The sequence below is a fragment of the Sus scrofa genome, chromosome 15 (assembly GCF_000003025.6).
Source record: "Sus scrofa isolate TJ Tabasco breed Duroc chromosome 15, Sscrofa11.1, whole genome shotgun sequence".
In the NCBI taxonomy this organism is placed as follows: Eukaryota; Metazoa; Chordata; class Mammalia; order Artiodactyla; family Suidae; genus Sus; species Sus scrofa.
Window position 1 is genome coordinate 73,771,391 of NC_010457.5, and position 17,699 is coordinate 73,789,089.

The 17,699-nt window shown below is 39.4% G+C and overlaps 1 protein-coding gene across 1 annotated transcript in view; it reads left to right on the forward strand.

Moving 5' to 3' along the window:
* Positions 1,443-17,699, forward strand: part of B3GALT1 (beta-1,3-galactosyltransferase 1) — a 567,228-nt gene continuing 550,971 nt past the window's right edge. The window contains exon 1 of the mRNA XM_013984223.2: positions 1,443-1,565. The gene's annotated coding sequence lies outside the window, so the exon portion shown is untranslated. The remainder of the gene's footprint in view (positions 1,566-17,699) is intronic.

The following is a 17,699-nucleotide window of genomic DNA, read 5'->3' on the forward strand; positions in this document are numbered from 1 at the left end:
GAGTTATCTTAAAAGGATAGTAAATGAAGAAAGGGGTGATTATTGCAAAAAGAAAAAGATCACTTAAGTAGAAATAGCAGCAGCACAGCTCACACACACTGAATCCCAACTATTTGTCAGACAACTATGTAGTTGATTCATACACTTGATTTTTGACCTTCATAACCCTTTAAGATAGAGAAGGTCAGTCTCTAGAGAAGATCCCCACATATTAAGGTTTTCACTTAGAACTTAGTTTACTGCAACACGGATTATAGACTTATTAAAACTCTGGACCATTCAGACGTTATTTACACTGAAGTGATGGAAAATGCTGCACAAGGAAAGATCATCACAGTTTGGGGGAGAGAGTGGTGTGGAGAAAGCGTTTACCATTTTGCTTTTCTTTTTCTGTCCTTATTAAATAACATCACTTTGGTGTTTGTGTATCGCGGCGCGCGCGCGCGCGCGCGCACACACACACACACACACTCCTATATTATTATTCAGAAGCGATTCTCCAAAGGGGGGGCGGGCAGGCAAACCAATTAGGTTGCCTGTTTAAATTCTTTCTCATTGCTACTTGAGATGTTTTATTTGGGTGAGATGGGGTGAAGGTGGGGAAGTCTATTTGGAAGGGAAGTTCTGCAAGGTCCCTCCACCTACAACTTTGAGAACATTTATTAGGTGGCTCTTTCGTAGCTCGGGCAGACTTCTGGATTGATTACTATGAGTGGTTCCGAGGCTCAGAAGTACCACTCTGTTCAGATGCCAAAGCTGCCAAAGGGAGAAGGACGGGGGCGCTGTCTGGTGACTGTTCGCGTGATTCCTTCCAGGCGGCGACCACCTCCAGGGATTCGCTCTCCTACAATGCCGTTCGTACTCTGGTCCCACGACCGCTATACAGGGATGCCAGGACGCTGAACCTCCCCGCCGAGGTTCTGGGGACAGAGGCACCGAGGGGCGCCCTGTTCTGCCAAGCCACCGGCTTCTGGGAATCTGAACACGCCCCAGGCCCACCTCGGTGGGCCCGACCGTCTGGCCACACCTAAGGCTACCGAATCTAGAGTCCCCTCACCCTGCGCCCCTACCGCGCCTCCCCCACCCTAAAAGCCAGCAGCCCCGCCGCCTCTCCCGGAAACGAGCCTGCTGAGCAAAGGCGGAGGAAAACCTTGGGCCTTCCGCTCTGATTGGTTTCCCCCCGCCGCGCGGGGCGAGGCAGCGATTGGCTGCCGGGCGTTGTCAGTCGCCGAGGCCAGAGCCTTCGCCGGGGAAACGCAGCCGGGCTCGGGTGATTCGGCTGCCGCCGCGGCTGCTCAAGCCGGTGCAGCTGGGCGAGCTCGCACGGACGCCGCCGCCTCCGCTGCTGCCCACCCCGCCGCGCCGCCGGCGCCGCTGGTCTTGCGGGCGGCCGCCGGGGAGGGGCGGCCGGGAGAACGGAGCGTGAGGAGGCGGAGGCGGCGAAGTGATGCTGGCGCCGGGGATCGGGGCAGCGGCAGCGGAGCAGCAACATCTTCGGGACCCCGGCTACAGCGTCCGTGTGGCCCGCGGGCCAACCGAGCAGCGGGAGACCACGCGCCCCGCGGGTAAGGTCCGGACTGGCAGTACTCGCACCGCCCCGGGACCATTAGGGTTATCTTTGGGGGTTATGAGGCTTGTTGTGCCCGGGGCATTAAGACAAGGGTGTTTGGGATCCGGACACCGAGTCCGGACACACAGCTAGGCTGATGCTGGCTCTGGTGCCTGTGCTGCTCGTGCGTTCTTCGCTCCGCACTGACAGACTTTGATAGCACGGGGATGGCATTGTGTGTGTATATGCGTGTGTGGGCGCGCGGTTTGGGGCACTTTGCAGGGAGCACGGTGGGTCCCCTCTCGCGTAAACCGACGTCCTTCAGAGATCCAGGCTGGAATGGAATGAATAGGACGCTCTTGGCTCGGTGGGAGGGAGAGCGCTCGAAACGCACGGGGAAGTCCACCGTGGCTCGTTAAGAACAAGGCAAATTGAACTTTATTGCCTTAATGAAAAGAGGGAGCTGCGGATCCAGCGCGCTAGGGAACCGGGGCATTCTCTGAGGCTCCCCAAAGTCTTCGCTGGGGACTTCGGAAGGGAGGAGAGCAGATGGGAGGGGAAAGTAACGGTTGGTCTGCCTTGAGGGAGAAAAGACGGACAGAGAAGTGGGAGTGGAACTAGGCTTGGGGAATAGAACTAGGCTTGGAGAGTGGTGACTTTTTTTGTGTTTGACGCCCCAGGTAGGAAGCTCGCCACACTTTTCAGGAGCGCATTTTGGGGAATGGAGAAAGTCCCGCTTTGAGGGGCTGATAGAGGTTGTTCCTAGTCCGCGCCAGTTTGGGGCACGGGTGTCAGAGACCCGAACTGGCGGTTGAAACGGGGCGGGGCTCCAGTGCGCGTTCAGGTAGAGCCCCTGTGTGTCCGGGATACCTTGGCCCAATACCTCCCAGGGTAGGGACCCGGCCGGGCGGCCCCGGGCAGCTGTGGGCTGCCGGGTGACTCCGCCCTCCGAGAAAGTTACAGCTCGCCCGGGTCTGGACAACCAGACCTAGAACATGTTAACCGTCAAGTGTAACCAGGTTTACGTACGCAGCTTCCTCCAGTGCCTACGGTGCTTTTATTTTATATTAAATTATTTTATTTTGTAAAGAAAACGGGAGTTCCACCTGCGCTGCAAACCTTTCCGCAGAAGGCGGATTTTATGCGCTGCTGCAAACGGAAGGTGCTGCGGGGCTAAGTCTGATATCTCCGTAGCTCAGTGCGGTGGCTTCTCCATCCCTCTTCAGGACGCACAAACTTACTCTAGGTGATTGTTTTGTGTTTAGCCCGTTGTTTCCTAGCAATCTTTGCTAGGAAAGTTCTTGAAATATCTCGGCACTAACAAACTGCCCCCTCCATGACACAGATGGAGAGGCTGTGGTCTGTTACTGAGGTGGTGGGATTGCAGCGGGAAATGGGAGTGGAGAGGACAACTCCCTGCTTACTAGCTAGAACGTTTGGGAAAATAAAAATTGGTTCAATACAGGGAGCCAGATCTTGAACTGAAAACGGCACTTTCCCGGTTATGTAGCTCCTTAATCTCTTTCATTGGAGGAATTTTTTGCTCCCAAACACAAGGCAACACAAGAAAAATAAAACTCAAACCCAAGAGGCAAAAACCACTTTGAGTTTATTTCTGATTTGGCAAATCTGAAAAAATGAAAGTAAGACACGTAATAGAAATACTGTAGAAAAATCAGGAAGGAGCTGTCCAAAATGTCTATTTTTTTGGTTTGCGTTTCCCCCCAATTTGGTAATATAAAATAATTCTGAAGCAGATGAATAACTTACTGGTAAACTAGGAGAGATGTTTGTTTTATATCTGAGAATGGTTGCACATTTTTTATCACTTCACGACTTGTAAATGGAATTTTTAGTACTATTTTAGTTGAACACTTATCACATTGCATTTGAGTTAGTAGAACATTGATAGTAAATATTTCTCCTTAGAAGTCATCACATCTGGTTTAAAAATCTTGTTTTCTGGTTATCATTAAAGAGAGTATAGCTTGTGGTTGTCCCATTTCAGTAAAACATTTACCTGTTGCCAGGTAATTATTTGAATGTTGCAGTATTTAGTTGTAACTTTCAGAACTTTATTAAGATTGCTAAACACGCTAGGCTGTTGATTTAAGTTTTGTGTTTCATTTCTGCAGTGTTATATGCTGATGAAACTATTTTTTTTCTATTTTTTTATTTTTTCTATTAGTGAATATGTGGAAATAGGTGTGCAATGTATTTTACATTACTAATCAATAATTTTTAAATAAGCTTAAATTAAAACCCAAGCTATTTACCAATAACACTCAATAATAAAAGTGTAACTTTTAAGGAAAATTTTAACTACTTGGCTAAGAATGTGGTTTTTCATGTTGCTAACAAGTAATATCTTATCCACTGCATTGTATATTGGGGAAAGCTGTATTTTTTAGACAGAAACAGAGCCTTTGTACTCAACTCAATGTATTTTTTTTGGGGGGGGGAAGGGACTTCTACGTTGAGAATATTTTTTCAGATAATTAAATATATTTTCAAAGCCACCAGGCCAAAATGTAATAAAGTGCAGAAAAATTTGTCGATAAGCAGATATATTAAGATAATGCAGCAGCCTCTATGTGTGACAGAGCAGAATTGGCACAGGGTGTATGTGGGGCAGAGGAGGCGCTCAGGCTTAGGGGAGGTAAGTGAGTGCTAGCCACTTAGTTTGTTCAAGCAATTCAAGTTTTGCCATTTCTGCAGATTCACTTCGATTTTGACTTGTTTTGCCGCAGGGCAACCCATGAGCCCAGACTGCCATATTTTCTAGATGGATTTTAGTAACAAAAGTAAATGTCAACTTGTCAAGGCTCTAGGGCACTAAATTCACTTTTTGACCTATACCAGATTTTAATTTCAATACTGTGTAACTTTTCTTAAAAGATCACATTTACTGTGAATAGCAATGCAATAAATACCATGATCTTATTAATATTAAATAAAACAATTTATCAAATAGTCATGATTAGGGTTTCTACATTTTTAAGATAGTGAAGTTTAATTTACTTAATAGTAAAATTTGTTTTCATTTAATTAATGATGAAATAATTCAGTTTTTTTGAGCCTGAACATGTTTCAGGAAATTCAAAACCTCAACGTGGTTCACCAAATTAGAAATTCACTTGTATTCTTTCTCTCTATCTCTGTCCCTGTCTTTCCCTGTCTCTCCCCCCCACCCCCCACACGCACACGCACATGAGCGCAGGCACATGTACTGGAAAGGCTGGAAAGGCTCTCAGGAATAATATAACTATTCTTGCATTTGAAACAAATTCACCAACCCATCCTAAGTGATGACTATACTTCATAAGGCAAAATTCCTATCCTCTTAGGTAATCTGTTACTAATTAATTATGATACTGGCTTATTCAAGTAAAATGTAGCAAATTATACTGCATTCCTACTATGTGAAAACACCCTCGTGGTTGCTTTGATTACATCAGAGAATAAATCAAAGACATTTGCCCTCACAAAGCTTACATTTTCTTGGCAGTAAAATAGATCATAGACAAAAAAAGATAAGTAAATAACTTATGATTTATCTCTTACCAACCTATTTTTTTCTAAATCTATGCCTTGGCTCAGTCTCCTTCCATTTACTTTTCTCTCTGGTTAATACACGTCTACCCACACAAATATACTCAAATTAATCTAAGAAGTGGAATGTAATCTTGGTGAATATCTGATACATATTACTTCTGAAGATATGTATTCAAAAACAGCATCACATACAGTGAAGGTTAAAGCTAAGAGAGGGATTCAGAGATGATTAAACAGTAAAATGACAGGATTTCCATCCTTTAAACAATTCTTTTAAATCAAATGATAATATTTTTCAGAGGAACTAGAGTGGGGAATATCCTTTAGCATATGTCATTCAAATTAGCTTTTTTTTTTTTTTTTCTTTTGTCTTTTTGCTATTTCTTTGGGCCGCTCCCGCAGCATATGGAGGTTCCCAGACTAGGGGTTGAATCAGAGCTGTAGCCCCTGGCCTACGCCAGAGCCACAGCAACGCGGGATCTGAGCTGCGTCTGCAACCTACACCACAGCTCACGGCAACGCCAGATCCTTAACCCACTGAGCAAGGCCAGGGACTGAACCAGCAACCTCATGGTTCCTTGTGGGATTCATTAACCACTGTGCCATGACGGGAACTCCTCAAATTAACATTTTAAAAAGCATTTTTGACTATCCAAGGTCAAATCTACATAACCGCATTTAAAGGGATTGAGTGAATTAGAAGTTGCAAAAAAAAAAAAAAATCTGAAAGCATAATTTTAATGAAAAACATTTACTTCTTTCACATTGAGAGTTACATACTCATGTACCTCTGTGAAAGTTGATCAAAAACCCTAGAGTTTGAGGTCAAAGTTTATGCATCAAAAAAAAAAAAAAAAAAAGACTCATGATCTGATCATCTAATAAGAAATGCCAAAGCATTTCAAAAATTTCAAAATAAGATTTTCTTTAATTCAGAATTGTCTTTGTTTCAGTACAATTGCAGATAAAACCTTGTAATATTTTTCTAAGTTCTGTGCTCTTGGGCATAAAAAAATTGTAATTATGATTTCAGTTTCACTTTTTGTGCTTTCCATTTCGTTATTTTCTTTAGGGTGGTTAGCCTACATCTCAAAATAATTTAGTTTTTTTTTTTTAAACTTTCATGTGAAGAATGGAACCTAGCAAAAGTTGGTTTGTCTTTTCTTATTAGAGGAAAACTGAAATTGTACTCCCAAGAAGCCATATCACACAGTGAATTAATGCCACCTTATTCACAGGCTCTATGTATATAAGACATTAATGCAGGACACACAATTGTAGTCATTTCTGAATGGATTTTCATCACTCAAGAAAAATCTTCAAGATTACTGCCATAAAGTTCAGTTTTGGGAGATGGATGAAATATTCTGATTATACCATTTAAATATTTATTCAGACTCAAGAATGTGTATACCACCCATTTAAGTTTTTACCTTTTTTGCCTTGGGTTTTCTCCTTTCTGCCTAAAACACAAAACTTGAGGGAAACAGTGTTTTAAAAAAGCGAGTAAACCTACGAACAGCTATCATTCTTACACACTAAATCAGCCCTGACTAATTATGAAACGATTAGATGAAAGCTAAGCAGAAATAAAATATTAAGACCTGAGAAGAACCCAGAGCATTAGTCCACCCTCCCCTATGTATATGGGAGAACTTCACTCCAAAAAGTTAATAACTGCCAAAAGTCAACTGAAAATAGAACCAGGTCTAGAAACATTGTTAACTACTACTTGTATGAGTTAATTCCGTGCCAGATGCTCATTGTACAGCCCTGCATTTTGTAACATGGTAACATAAGTAGTGATCACATCTACCAATCTGTGTATCTGAGTATTTTAATACCTGAAATAATAATATTATATTGGGATCAACAAAATAATAAATTGGGAGGCATTTAGAGATGTCATCTAAGATTTATAGGGCTAGAGGTATGTTTGCATACAAAATATTTGCATTTAATTCAGTCACTTTGTCTATAGAATTCCTTTTTCATTTACTAGCCTCTCTAAAACAGAATTCCTTATTTCCAGAGGTCTTTGGGCTTCAAAGTGTTCAGTAGGTGAACTTCACAGACACCTGGAACACCAAAATTGTTTGCAAGCTTTTTCCATTCTCAGATGTTCCAAGTGAGGAAACATGGTTAAGGAAAGCTTAAGAGCCACTGCTCTAAGTTAGATTAAAACCAAAACAAAACATGGCAGATAGAGGAAACCTGCATGGATAAGGAGAACATTTCAAAGAACTGGTACCTCTCTCATATCACTCAAGGAAAAGAAAAAAAAAAAAAAAAATGCTGGATTCTATCAGGAAACAATACCCACAGTAGACCGAAGAGGCAGTTCTCTGTGGTAAGATGCACTTTTGGAAATGAAGAGATAGTTTATAACTGATAGACTACACTTGGTTCTGAGTTATTGCAGTTAGCATTTTGTTTGGCCTTTGACTATGAAATGTTTTTCTGACATACACAGATGATGGCAGGGCTGAATCAATTCCTCACTGAACAGCAAAATTTGTGGGTGACTTCCCCAGGGCCCTGGCACTCAATCAAAGACAATTGCCAGAGGTATAGTTTGGTTGTATACAATTGGTTGTAAATTTAAATGCTACTAGATAAGAAAAATTGCACTAAATGTGCAGACATGCACGGTGGCTGCATGTGTAGGGCACATGAACTAATAGTTAGAGTCCTCCGTCACTGGTGAGTTCCTGTCACAGTCCATCCCCACGACTTCAGTTTCTAGGTCTATTAAGTGATAGTAGCATTGCCGATTACTTGAATTTCAACTTTTGAGGAGTTAGATGAATTGAATGTGAGTAACAGATATTGATTTCTCTGAGTGAACATAGTCCTCTAATTATAGACAGAAGAGGTGCTGTATTTTATAAGCAACAACTAAAAAATATGAATTACACTGATAAAGTTATTTTAGTGATTATTTTGGCCTAATTCTCTTTATTCAAAGACGTAAAAGATAATCTAGTTTCTAACTATGCTGAATAAAATAAAAAATAGGTCAATCTTGAAACTTGAAGGCAGCTAAAGTAGTCATTTTTCCACCGTCTTGATTGGTTTTTTTCCCTCTTTCTGTCTTTTGATAAATAGATATTTTTTATTTTAAATAGCATTAAGGAGTTATTTCAAAGCTGCCTGAAATTTTATCTTGCTTTTTTGTTATAGTAAGACAAGGAACAGAGGATAAAACGCAAACCTTTACTAATGGATATTTACAATGAATGTGAAATAATAGAGACATTCCAAAATAGAAATACTGAATGTGTATGTGTATGTGTATACATTCATCCATACATATATATAGACGTATGTATATTTAGGCAATACAAATTAAACTCCAAATAAATTGTTGTAAAATTTAGAGATTCTAAAATTCATTTGGTATAGCAATTAAGTTATAATAGTAAAAGAATGTTTAAATAGAAGAAGCAGAGACAATGTTGCACTATTATCTATTTAAAGAGATTAAAATGATGGTGATTAATACAGTACATTAACATATGGATAAGCAAGAAAAAGAAATTAAAAGAACCCTAGACACAAACTCTGAAAATAAAGCATAATATGCAAAATCACAAATCTGTGGGAAAACAAAAAATGATCAATATGTGGTGCTGGAAAAATTGAGTATAAAATGTACACTTCCTATCTTACATTGCATTCCAAAATAAATGTCAGATGAAGGAGTTAGTAAAAAGAAATACTAAATCAAGTAGAAGAAAATTGAGATTTCATAAGCACAAATATAATGTGAAAAATACAAAGATTTTACCTCATAAATTGTAAGGGTTTTTTTTTTTGTTTATTTTTTTGTTTATGGCTACACCTATGGCATATGGAAGTTCCCCGGGCCACGGATCAAATCTGAGCCACAGCTGCAAGCTATGCCACAATGGCAACACCGCATCCTTAATCCACTGCTCCACAGCAGAAACCCCAAATGTAATAGTTTTAGCTCAGAAATGCCAGAAGTAAGTCAAGGAAATATTTTCAGCACAAATTACTAATAACAGTTTAATATTACTCTTAGAAAAACCTTTCAGTGTTTTCTCCCATTAGAAAACTTATCTCAAAATATTGTGAATCACAGTTTATATTCAGTAGAATGGAAACCTCTTGGAATTGCCATTGTGGCTCAGTGGTAACAAACCCAACTAGTAACCATGAATATGCTTGTTTGATCCCTGGCCTTGCTCAGTGGGCTGGGGATCTGTCCTTGCTGTGAACTGTGGTGTAGGTCTCAGATGTGGCTGAGATCTGGCATTGCTATATCTGTAGCCTAGGGCAGCAGCTACAGCTCTGATACAACCCCTAGCCTGGGCACCTCCATATGCTGCACATGTGGCCCTAAAAAGAAAAAGAAAAAAAAAAGAATGAAAACTTCTTAAAGAGAGAAACTGATCTGATCATCATTTTATCCCTAGTGCCTTGAGCATAATTGAGAACAATAGGCACAGTTTTTGGCTATGAAAAAATTTCCAAATATACGAATAGAAAAATGGACAGGAGTTCCTGTTATGGCGCAGTGGTTAACGAATCCGACTAGGGACCATGAGGTTGCGGGTTCGATCCCTGCCCTTGCCCAGTGGGTTAAGGATCTGGCGTTGCAGTGAGCTGTGGTGTAGGTCGCAGATGGGGCTTGGATCCCACTTGCTATGGCTGTGGTGTAGGCCAGCAGCTACCGCCCCAATTAGACCCCTAGCCTGGGAACCTCCATATGCCGCGGGAGCAGCCCAAGAAATGGCAAAAAGACAAAAAAAAAAAAAGGAATAAATTGATAATCAAATGATAATCTACAAAATGGATACATAAGGCCAATAAGCATCTAAAATTTTAACTTGGTGATAACGTGTAAAGGAAAAAATTTTAAATGATAACACTTTTTAGCTTATCAAAGTAGCAAAGTTTGTAGGTGAAGGTTGATTCATTTGTAAAAGTTGTTGGAGATGTTGAAAATGGAGCAAACCGCAAATTCCCCTAAACTTCTGTTAAGGCTTTTTGTGATGTCTACAGAATTTTCTTGCATACTACAGAAATGAATTATGAGTAGCTTAAGGAATAAGATCCATAGCCAAAGGAAGATACTGTATAGATTATGAGTCAAAAGAAAAGAAGAGAAAACAGAGTAGCTACAGAAAGCATGTGAGAAACTGATGAAATCTTTGCCAGTGGGATGAATCAGCATCCATCCTTTCAGTCCAATGTCAGTTTGCTCCAGGCCATACTCCTAGAATGAGAAGTATGGCTGACCTAGCTCAAGAGTATGCCTATGCTTTTGTCAGTGGATCAGTGGGCACCTTGATTGCCAGTTCTATCATGAACACATTCAAAGGAAAATCAAGGCACTCTTAACTGAGGAGGTAACATGGTTGCTTGCTGGACAGGTAAAAACAACAGATACCCACCATGTGTATCAAAAGCTTTAAAAATGTTGCCTTTGTTTTAGTAATACCACTTCTAGGAATTAATTCCATAAAATTAATCAGAAATGACACATGATTTCATTAAAATGCCATTTGTAGTAGTTTGATAGTAAAATAATCTATTTGGCCAATAATATGGAAATAATGAAGTTATGGTATATACCATTAAATTATGACTTTGAAAGCTTGGTAATAACATTGGGAAGATACTAATAAAATAGTAGTGAAATGAGTTCCCTTTGTGGCTCAGCAGAAACAAACCCAGCTAGTGTCCATGAGGATGCAGGTTTTATCACTGGCCTTGCTCAGTGGGTTAATGATCTGGTGTTGCCGAGAGGTGTGGTTTAGGTCACAGATGCAGCTTGGATCTGGCATTGCTGTGGCTGTGGCATAGGCGGGCAGCTGTAGCTCCAATTCGACCCCTACCCTGGGAACTTCCATATGCCACACCTACAGTCCGAAAAAGGAAAAAAAAAAAAGTAGTGAAAAAAGAATACAAATTTTAATATGAAGGAGGAACTTACATTCATATATACAAAAAGGCTTAAATAAAATATTAACATTTGTTTTTGGTGGTAGTAGGATTATGGGGATTTTTTTTTTTTTTGGTCTTTTTAGCTATTTCTTGGGCCGCTGGAGGTTCCCAGGCTAGGGGTTGAATTGAAGCTGTAGCCACCAGCCTACGCCAGAGCCACAGCAATGCGGGATCCGAGCCGCGTCTGCAACCTACACCACAGCTTACGGCAACGCCGGATCGTTAACCCACTGAGCAAGGGCAGGGACCGAACCTGCAACCTCATGGTTCCTAGTCGGACTCGTTAACCACTGCACCACGACGGGAACTCCGGGATTTTTTTCTTTTTTTTTTTTGCCTTTTTTAAAAAATTTTATTGGATATCATTGACTTACAATGTTGTATTAATTTCAGGTGTAAAGCAGAGTGATTAAGTTAATGCATATACATATATCCATTCTTTTTCAGATTCCTTTCCCATATAGGTTATTACAGAATATTGACTAGATTTTCCTGTGCTAGATTTCCCTGTGCTATACAGTAGGTCTTTGTTAGTTATTTACTTATATATAGTAGTGTGCATATGTTATCCCAAAGGTCTAATTTATCCCCTCCTCTACCATGGTTTTCCCTTTGGTAACCATAAGTTTGATTTCAGAATTTGTGAGTCTGTTTTTGTTTTGTAAATAAGTTCTTTTGCATTATTTTTATTAGATTCCACATATAAGTGATAATCATACACTATTTGTCTTTATCTGACATACTTCACTCAGTATAATAATCTCTAGTTCCATCCATGTTGCTGAAAATGGCATTATTTTGTTCCTTTTTATGGCTGAGTAATATCCCATTGTATTTATGTACCACATCTTCTTTATCCATTCCTCTGCTTATGGATATGTAGGTTGATTCCACATGCTGGCCATTGTAAATAGTGCTACAGTGAACATTGGGGTGCATGTGTCTTTTCAAATTATGTTTTTTCTCCAGATATATGCCCAGGAGTGGGATTGCCAGGGCCTATGATAGTTCTATATTTGGTATTTATATTTAGTTTTTAAAGGATCCTCCTTTCTGTTCTCCATAGTGATTGTACCAATTTACATTCCCACCAACAGGGTAAGAGGGTTCCCTTTTCTCCACACCTTCTTCAGCATTTGTTATTTGTAGACTTTTTAATGGTGGCTATTCTAACTGGAGTGAGGTAATACCTCATTGTGGTTTTGATTTGCATTTCTCTGATAGTGATGTTGAGCATCTTTTCATGTGGTTTTTGGCCATCTGTCTGTCAGTCTTTGGAGAAATGTCTATTTTGCTCTTTGCCCATTTTTTGATTGGGTTGTTTTTGTGATATAAAGCTGCATAAGATGTTTGTGCATTTTGGAGATTAATCCTTTGTCAGTTGCTTAATTTGCAAAGATTGTCTCCCATTCTGTGTATTGTCTTCATGTGAAAATATTTTTTGGCAGGAACAGGCACTACTTTAATAATCATACAAAAATCTATACTAAAAAAAATAAAAGAGTAATTGGAAAAATAACAGTGGCTTTGAGCTTCCAGACAAGTATACTGGCAGCAAAACATTGGACTGATGTGGTTAATTTTGTAAGGAAAGAAGCTAATTGTACAATATTCCCCTTTTCACGTTGTTAGTTACTTTATATCAAGTGAAATTTTGTTAGTTTCCTATTTGAATAACTTTTCAAGATCCATCTTGGACTTTGCTTTTTAAATCTTTCTCTCAGTGTAATGGAATTTTAAATGTATTCATATTTTATGGTTCAAATAAGAATTTTTACTAGCACAGGAAGTTAAAAAATTATAAAATAATTTATTTTAATAATAATAATATGTATTGATATGTGTGTATAGCTCATCATTGACCCCACCAATTCCCACTGGCTCATGCTTGAATTGAGACAGTATGAGCTATTATATCTTAAGAACGTACACTATCTTCTGGCCCAGTTATTTATTAAATATAATTAAAGATACTGCAAAATTTGATTGTAACAAAGCAGAAAATGATGCCTCCTTATAAAAATCAGAAAGCAAATATGGCTGAATATTTTGAATATTATTTTCCACTTGTTCATATCTACAGCTCAGAAATTATAATTTCTAAAGAAGAACAAAGGGATCTGGATATCAGGGTGGTTGGAATTTTCCTCAAACTGTAAATGTGTTGCTATTGTAATACATTTTTTAGTAGCAGTTTATTCTGATGTTTTTGGCTGAGGTCTGTATGCAGTGATTTTGATGATCTAATTAATTGTACTTGAACAAATAATGCAGTTATTGGAAAAGAATAGAAGAAAATTGGGAGTTCCCGTTATGGCTCAGAGGAAATGTAACTGACTAGTATCCATGAAGACAAAGGGTCAATCCCTGCCCTCACTCAGTGGGCTAAGGATCTGGGATTGCCATGAGCTGTGGTGTAGGTTGCAGACATTGCTTGGATCCTGCATTGCTGTGGCTGTGGTGTAGGCCAGTGGCTATAGCTGATTCCACCCCTAGCCTGGGGACCTCCACATGCCACAAGTGTGGCCCTGAAAAGACCAAAAAAAGAAGAAAAAAATTGGTTGATCATTTGGTTCTCTCTAATAACCACTGCCGCCTTATAGCTTGTGGGGTTATGCAAAGTGACAGCTAGTACCATTCCAGGGCATTGAATAGGATCATTTTGGTGTTGTTATTTTCTTTTGTTAAGTTAATGTATATACTTTTTGAAAGGATAATATACTCATGGTTCGAAAGACACTTGTAAAAGTTCTCCCTCTCATAAACCTCCCGCATTACACCCAGAACTCATCTTCCCCAGGTAGGTAATCACTCTTAACTAGTTTCTTGGTATCTTTTCAGAGATTGCTTACCACATGCAAATAAACATTACACTTTAAAACTTTTTTTCTTTTTTCCACCAATTTTTATACAAATGCTAACATTATATGTGTGTGTGTATGTATGTATGTATAAATGTTTTGCTTCCTGCTTTTTAAATTTCACAATCTTCGAAGGACTATCAAAGTTGATGTATAGCTTCTACATTCAGTTTTAAACTTCATAGTATTTCAATTATTGAAAGTACCATCATAATTTATTTATTATTAGGAGTCCCTTCCTGATGAATTATTGTATTTGGCAAATTTTTTGGCTAACACAATCCATGCGATTGTGGAAAACCGTGTACAAATTATTTCATATGTGCAAGAATCTTCATGACCTAGAAGTAGAGTCACTGAATTAAAATGTGAGAGTTTACTTTGAAAGTGTGTGGGTAATTGTTGATTTTCACTTTTGATTACTTTGCTTTCCTTATCTTTAGTCGCATGATTAATAGTGCTGATTGATCTGGACCAAGGACCTGGATTCATGAGATGTCCCTAGAGACCCCTACCTAGGTTAACACTTAGCTACCAGTGTGCTTTGTGCATTTGCAATTTTTTTTCTTTTCTTTCTTTCTTTCTTTTTTATTTCCCCAATACATTATCATTTTTTTTCTACCGTACAGCATGGTGACCCAGTTACACATACATATATACATTCTTTCTTCTCACATTATCATGCTCCATCATAAGTGACTAGATATAGTTCCCAGTGCTACATAGCAGGATCTCATTGCTAATCCATTCCAAAGGCAATTGTCTGCGTCTGTTAACCCCAAGCTCCCAATCCATCCACTCCCTCCTCCTCCCCCTTGGTAACCACAAGTGTATTCTCCAAGTCCATGATTTTCTTTTCTGTGGAAAGGTTCATTTGTGCTGTAGGTTAGATTCCAGGCATACGTGATATCATACGGTATTTGAATTTTTCTTTCTGACTTACTTCACTCCGGATGAGAGTCTCTAGTTCCATCCGTGTTGCTGCAAATGGCATTCTTTGGTTCTTTTTTATGGCTGAGTAGTATTCCATCGTGTATATATACCACATCTTCCTAATCCAGTCATCTGTTGATGGACATTTGGGTTGTTTCCATGTGTTGGCTATTGTGAATAGTGCTTCAATGAACCTGCGGGTGCATGTGTCTTTTCCAAGGAACATTTTGTCCGGATATATGCCCGAGAGAGGGATTGCTGGGTCACATGGCAGTTCTGTGTGTAGTTTTCTAAGGTACCTCCATACTGTTCTCCACGGTGGTTGTACCAGCTTACATTCCCAGCAACAATGCAGGAGGGTTCCCTTTTCTCCACACTGCCTCCAGCACTTGTTATTTGTGGACTTACTAATGATGGCCATTTTGACTGGCGTGATGTGGTAACTCATGGTAGTTTTGTTTTGTTTTTTTTTTTTTGTCTTTCCGCCATTTCTTGGGCCACTCCTGTGGCATATGGAGGTTCCCAGGCTAGGGGTCGAATCGGAGCTGTAGCCACCAGCCTACGCCAGAGCCACAGCAACGCAGGATCCGAGCCGCGTCTGCAACCTACACCACAGCTCACGGCAACGCCGGATCGTTAACCCACTGAGCAAGGGCAGGGATCGAACCCACAACCTCATGGTTCCTAGTCGGATTCGTTAACCACTGCGCCATGACGGGAACTCCCTCATGGTAGTTTTGATTTGCATTTCTCTAATAATCAGTGATGTGGAGCATTTTTTTTTCAATTGCTTGTTGGCCATCTATATGTCTTCCTTGGAGAAAATGTCTATTTGGGTCTTTTGCCCATTTTTCCATTGGGTTGTTTGCTTTTTTGCTGTTGAGTTGTGTAAGTTGTTTGTATATTTTAGAGATTAAGCCCTTGTCAGTTGCATCATTTGAAATTGTTTTCTCCCATTCCATTAATGCAATCCCTATCAAATTACCCATGACATTTTTCACAGAACTAGAACAATCTTTTTGTTTTTATATGGAACCACAAAAGACCAAAGCAATTCTGAGGAACAAAAACCAAGCAGGAGGCATAACTCTCCCAGACTTCAGGCAATAGTACAAAGCCACAGTCATCAGGATAGTGTGCTACTGGTACCAAAACAGACATACAGACCAATGGAACAAAACAGAGAACCCAGAAATAAACCCAGACACCTGCGGTCAATTAATCTGAGAAAGGAGGCAAGAACGTAAAATGGGAAAAAGACAGTCTTTTCAGCAGGTGTTGCTGGGAAACCCGGACAGCTGCATGCAAATCAATGGAACTAGAACATACCCTCACACCATGCACAAAAATAAAGTGGCTTAAAGACTTAAATATAAGACAAGACACCATCAAATTCCTGGAAGAGAACACAGGCAAAACATTCTGTGTGTGTGTGTGCAGTTTATTGTGAACTAATCTTGCTTGGCGATTCTGCAGCATCTGCACAACCATCTTGATCACATTGATAGGCACTAGATAGGCAGATTTTGTGAAATTTTTCCACAATTTCACATATTTTCCTTTTTCATCCTTTGGTTTTTTAGACTAAGTTAATTATATGAGCAATATGAGGACTCATTATTTACCTACTAAGTGATAATATTTAAAATAATCATGGCCCATGATGGCAAGGATGCAGTGAATCTAGTGCTTTTAGAAGCTGTTCATTGCAATTGAAATTGGCCCAACCCTTTTGAACACATTTTGGCAATATATATATTGGGAAAAAGTATAAAAATATTCATACTGTCGGACTATCAGTTTTCCTTCTTGGAATCTATCCTAAGGAAATAGTACAAAATACAGAAAAGGTCATATGTTTGAAAATGTGGAGGGATATATTATGTGAAATAAAATCAAAAGCAACCCAAATGGCCAATAATACACGTAGGCGCATACATTTGAGGAGAATATACAACCATTAAAAGTAAATATGAGGATTATAATAAAATAAAAATACATAAGCTATAATAGTTCTTGGGGAAAATAGGGTACAGAATTATATGTAAATTCTACTTTAGCTAGATAAAACCTACACTTGTGAATCCTGAAATTATGAACATGTCATAAAATGGTGGGAGCATAGGTGATTCCTTCCCTGTCTTTTTATTTCCAGTTTTCTAGAACATTTTACATTTTAAATTTTAAAATGAAAAAAGCACTAAATTTTCCCTTTTGCTTTTAATATTTTGTACTGAACGTGAGTTACAGCTTTCGATGGTACTAACTTCTTTGCTACTATTCAGTGAGGTGAAATTTTTCATCTTTTCTTTTTTCTGCACCTGAGTTTGCAGTGCGAGTTTTATTGTCTTCAAAAGTGCTCTCTCACCCCTCTTCTGTGTATCCAAAGATATGTTAATCATTCAACTTCCTTTCACTTATAATAGATTCCCCCCACCCCAAGGACAAATTCAAATATTTTAAACACACCTAGACTTGCCTCTAACCTACTTTTTGGGCTTAACCTCCTACTGTCCTCTCCTGTGCTCATCAAACTCTTACCATGCCGATCTTTCTCTGTCTCAAACACTCTAAGCCAAATTAGACTGTTTCCTCATTTTCTATTAGATTCTACACATTTCATTGAAATACTTGGAGAAAGTTAGTAACATAGCATGTATATCATGCTGTAAATCTACCTACTGCATGAAATAGATGGATGGCTAGGTAAGATTGCCCATGATAGTAGTATGTCTTTTTTTTTTTTTTTTTAATGGCCACATCCTTGGCATATGAAAGTTCTTGGGCCATGTATTGTATCCAAGATGCAGATGTGACATATACCA